This window comes from Muntiacus reevesi, chromosome 12 (assembly GCF_963930625.1).
Source record: "Muntiacus reevesi chromosome 12, mMunRee1.1, whole genome shotgun sequence".
NCBI lineage: Eukaryota > Metazoa > Chordata > Mammalia > Artiodactyla > Cervidae > Muntiacus > Muntiacus reevesi.
In genome coordinates, this window is record NC_089260.1 from 48577718 (window position 1) to 48583370 (window position 5653).

Consider the following 5653-nt stretch of genomic DNA (forward strand, 5'->3'; position numbering starts at 1 on the left):
AAATTAAAAATAGAAGTTGTCTGGTCACCTATGACTGTGTAATAAACTGGCCTAAACTTAGTGACTTAAAGAGTGTTAATCGCTCAGTCATGTCTGACTCTTTGCGACCCCATGAACTGTAGCCCACCAGGCTCCTCTGTCCACGGGATTTCCCAGGCAAGAATACTGAAGTGGATAGCCATTCCCTTCTCCAGAGGATCTTCCCGATCCAGGAGTCAAACCCAGGTCTCCTTCATCAAAGGTGAGTTCTTTACTATCTGAGCCGCCAAGGAAGCCCTAGTGACTTAAAGAACTAGTTAATTTTGCTCATAATATTTATATAATATATCATAGATTTTGGAAGGGTTTATTTCTGATCCATGAGGTATCCGTGGTTGCTAGAACTGGATGATCTATTTCTAAAGTGACTTTCACTCACATGTGGCACAGTAGTTCACCATGGCCTCTCTCTTCCCACACATGATATCTTATCCACCAGGGCCTCTCCAGCATGGCTGGGCTTCTCACAGCACAGTGGTATGAGGATAGTCATACCTCTCAAGTCGTGGCTGACTCCGAAGAAACAGACAGTTAAAGCTGCCAATTTCATACGCCTGAAACTAGCACAACATTGTAAATCGAATATAATCCAATAAAAAAATTTTTTTTTAAGTTGCCAGTTTCCTAAACCCTGAACTCAGAAATTGGTGCAGTTTCATTTTAGCCATATTCAGCTGACCAAAACAGTCACAGAATCTAAGCAAATTCAAGGGGAGGGACCCAGACTTCCCACTTATCAAACAGAGGAATGTCAAAGAATTTGTGGCCATAGTTTGCTCTATAGTCACAAATATTATATTCTTCCTATATGCAAAATGCACTAACCCACTTCCACAGTCATCAGAAGTCTCACCCCATTTTGTCATTAGGTTTAGGCTTAAACTGTAAATCTCAGGTCCAGATGCAGATAAGTTTCCTTAGATTTGGTTCTTCAGGTATATGTCTTCTCAATCTGAAGTCCTTCTCTGAATAAAAAAGTAAGTTACTTGTATACACACGCATAATGCTGGGACAGGCATGTGTAGACATGCCCTTTCAAAAATGGGGAAGACAAGGGACACAGAGCAGTCACTATTCCATAATGATATGACATTCAGGTAGACACATGTTGCCAGTGTCTTGATAAAGCTCTATATCTGCAGCTGTGGTATGATTCTCTGTGGTTCTTGGCTTTTGACCTTTGGGTTCTTGGTACTGCCTTCTAAGTCATTCTTCATTTTCCCTAAAAAATAGCCTATGTCTTCTTCTGAGTAAGTTTCTCGGCCTGAATCCTTCCTCTATTAGTTTAGGAGTCCAAAGCCCTCTTTTAATTTGATGTTGTCTCTGACCCTTTCATTCCAAGATGGTTAATTCCTTTAAAAACATTGTGGGATTCCTGTATATCAAACTATAATCTGTTCTCTTAGATCAGAGTCATGACCACAAATCCTTTTGAGCTAGGCTCTTCTCTGCCTTTGGCTTTTTGGAAATCCGCTTAAGGATGTTACAATAGCCTAAAGATTACCAGAATCTCTATTGTTTAATAGAGAAGGGTGATAAGACATACTCTTCAAAGCTTTTGTCTGATAGGGCCTATCAACTTAAAATGTTTCTGAGATCTTATCAAAGGGATTTATGCTTGCAGCTTTGACTTCATCTTTACCCTGAGTCTTTGTTTTACTTTTACTTTGTTTTACTGCCCCTTTTAAAATTTTTAGCTGGAGGCTATTTCTTGCTTTAAAAGTATTTTCTTAGCTAGATCTGTGTTCTAGGTCTGTTTTTGAAGCCAGCAAGTCTTGGGTTCTATCTATTTCCTCTAAATTCTGCTAAAAATTGAATAATCTATTTAGCTAATTTCTCCCTATTTCTACTTTATTGTATGCAGATATAAGAATTATTTGGCAGTCTGCCTGGAAATCTACTTGTTGAGATTCACTAGTGTATTAGGCACATCTTATATTTTCCAAAACATGTTAGGTGACAATTTCACTAAACCTACTGTGAATACAAAATAGAGGTTGCCCTCTTGCCAAACCTCAATAATAACCCCCTGTCTTTCTCCATTAACACTTTTTCAGTCTCAGCCCACTGTCCAGTTTCAAAATCAATGCCACATATTTTCCATTTTTATAATGAGAGCAACTATATCTGTTCCTGTTTTCAATCACTGCATTACAAACTACCACAAAATTAAGTACCCCAAACAGCTATTTTGTTTGCTCAGAATTTGGCGGTTCAGAATTTGGATGACCTCAGCTGGGCAACTTGTGTTTCTGATCCATTTGTCTTCAGCTAGGGTCACTAAGGTTGAGTACCCACTCACAGGAAGGCTCTCATATCTTGCTCACGTGTTCACTGTCTCAGCACTTCTTGGTCTTGCACCATGTGTTGTCTCATTCCCCAGGTCCTCTTCACAGGGCTTTAGCTTCTCACAACGTGGTGCTCTCAGGGTGGCCATACTTCTTCCTGGAGGATGGCTTCTATGAATGAGTGTTCCAAATGACGGAAAGCAGAAGCCATCAGTTTCTTAAGGCCTGGGCCCCAGGGTGGTCGGAGTGCCATCTTCACCATGTTCTGCCATTTAGAGCAGTCACAGAGCCCGCCTAGGTTCAAGTGGAAGAGACACTTGCAGTGGGAGAAGTGCCAACATCTTTGTGACCATCTTTAACCCACCTTAGAGCTGAATCTTTGTTCTCTTCCTGTAACAGGTCAGGAAATTCTGAACCAGAAGACAGACCAGTATGATCGAAGCCCAAGTCTAGCCTCCTTAACTGGTCTATTATTATCTTGGTCTCACTTTCTTTCTCTGATCGTCTGTTTCTAAATACAGTAGGATATGAATACTCCATAATTCAAGATTCATGGCTCCATTTATATTAGAATCATCCTGAAGATTTGTGACATAAAATAATGTGTCATTTGGCTGAGGTGTCCATTTAAATTATGTTTATCCGGAGGCTGCTATACCTAGTCAACTTATTAACATCTGCATACAGCTCAATCGAGCTTAGCTTTCTCCTTAATGTTATGTCAGTTCTTTTCATGGTTTGGTTAAAAACATTCAATAAAAATAATATAGCTCTTAACAAAAGTTTTGAATAAATAAAATAGAAGGGTGTTTAATTTGATTGTATCTTGCAATACTATAACAGGAATGAGTATACCATCAAATTTAATCTTCCATTTGTTAATTTAAGATACATAATGCAGGGTCTACTTCTCTTCTATATTTTCAACTTTGGGATTCCCATGATCTCTACATATATCTATTGCATATATGATCTCTATCATGTATCTATTGTGAAAAACCAGAGTCTACCACAATGATAATATCAATTTCACAGAGTTGCTAAAATAATAAATGAGATATACTGTGTAGCCTGCCAGGCTCCTCTGTCCATGGAATTCTCCAGGCAAGAAACACTGGAGTGGGTAGCCATTCCCTTGTCCAGGGGATCTTCACAACTCAGCTATCAAACCCGGGTCTCCTGAGCTGTAGGCAGATTCTTTGCCATCTGAGCCACTAGGGAAGACCACAAAAGTAGTCACTGGCCTAAAACATGCTGTTTCACTAGAACATGGATTCTTGGAGATAAACACCTTAGTATATTTCTCTTTAAGTCTCTGGTACATAGCTTAGTGCCTGCACATTTTTCTGACTACGTTTGACAGAAATGTAATTCAAATGAGCATAAGCAAAAATGAGAATCTGTTGCTTTACTCTATCAAAGAAAGCATGATAGAACTGAGAACTCTGAGCACAAACCAAAGGGTGGTTGGCAAGGGCCAGGCTGAGCTGTGGGAAGGGCACCCTACTCTCCCCTAAGAGAGTAGGGCATGAAGCATTGAGGCAGGGGGACATGACCAGCTGCCCTTCACTGCCAGCTAGGAACAAGCACGTGGTCACTCTCCCACAGGCCTGCCCACCATCACTCATCCTTAGAAATGTCAGCCGCTGGCATCCAGGGCCTGCAGGTCACCTACTGCCAGGTCCTCGATGAGGTGGAGTTCCTCCTGCCTGAGAAATTGAGACTATCATACAACCACCCTGCCGGTCCCACAGTGTTTTTCTGGGCTCCAGTTACGAAATGAGGATTGGTGTGTGCTGAACTGGCTGACACAGCCAGACCTGCAGAAAAACTCAGCACAGCTGAAGCTACTGTTCTGGCTACAGGGTTTATTTGGTCAAGATACTCACTTGTAATTATTCCAAAAAACTGGAGTCTGTTTGCTGTTAATTTCTTTGCTGGGAGAGCAGGAGCGTCTGAGCTCTCTCATATTTGAAGATATAACCAAGAACTAAAAGCTAAAGCAAACAAATAAGAGTTCCTGATCACCCTAACAATCTTGATGTGGACATAGCCACTGAGACCTAGTCTGATTTATTATCTGATTGTTGATAAGGTGATGCTAATTGTGCTAACGTTTATCAGGCATAAACTCTAACTGTAATCAGGAGATAGTATTTATACTTGATTCAACAGGAAAATGGAGCAAACCTTTAATAAGACAAATACAAAAAACAAAACTGTGGGAAGAGTAGTTGGTTCAAAGGAATAGCTGGAAGATTTCCTCAAATCTACCAAGAGCTATATCTTTCATTTCTTTCCTCTTTGCAAATTGATTACATTCATCTTCCAAGTCTTAACATCCTTCAGCTTTCAACCTTTCTTTCACCAAGTCCAACAATCTTGGGTTTTCCTTGTCAATCTTAGATCAGGTGACAATCTCTGTATCAATCAAATATGTTAATTTTTAAACTCCAACTGAGTTTTATAATTGGCCCACTCATAAGTCATTTCACTATGATCAGGGGGTCATACAAACACACAGTAAGATTCCAAAGTAGTCATAAGGAAGAGGTAATATAAGTTATAAGATAAGAAGAAGCTGTAGACGTGGTTTCCTCAGCAGACAGTGCCACAAATTTCTAATAATCTTGACATTTGATTAAAAAAAATTCCTTACCAAGTGTCTGTTATCTCATATTATAGCCCCAAAATATAATCTAAATGTCATAGCTGTGTCAAGGTCCATTAAGGCCTTAGCCATGGTTGCACAATCAAATGAGACATTATCACAATTACCACATAACTAGTTCTCTCCACCACAGGAACTACTGCATTGACTTCTAATTTCTTTGTCTTGGCTCTGACTCCATGCTAGGAAGTCAGCAAGCCATGGGAAAAGATCAGGTATTTAGCACTCTTCTCTAATATGCTGGCAGGAAAAAGCTGACTAGCTTATACCATCAGAATTTCAGTAACTTAACAAGTTAAAAATAAGAAGTTCTATAAATTATGACCTATTATTGGCATTAACTGCCATGCAGGTAAGGACTATAAACTGTGGTCAGATTCTGCTATTTCAGCAATAAACTGTTCACCTGCCACTTACTCAAGAAGCATTTATTAAACCTCTGTTAACCTCTCTGGGAAGGATCCCCACACACATTCTCTGTGGTCACTGGCTCTGTCTTTCAGAAATATTTATTAAAGAAGCACTTGCTGAGCACCTGCCAAGCTCTGAAGAACAAAAGCTGCACATAAATAAATAGTTTGAATGCCAAGTGATAAGTTTAATGATGGATATGCAAGGGCTTGGGGTGAGTCAAGTAAGAACACGTAATCATCCC

At 39.8% G+C, this 5653-nt stretch overlaps 1 pseudogene; it reads left to right on the top strand.

The window, feature by feature from the left end:
- Positions 1–3963: 3963 nt before the first annotated feature.
- On the top strand, positions 3964–4341 carry LOC136144666 (mitochondrial pyruvate carrier 2 pseudogene; annotated as a pseudogene).
- Positions 4342–5653: the final 1312 nt, after the last annotated feature.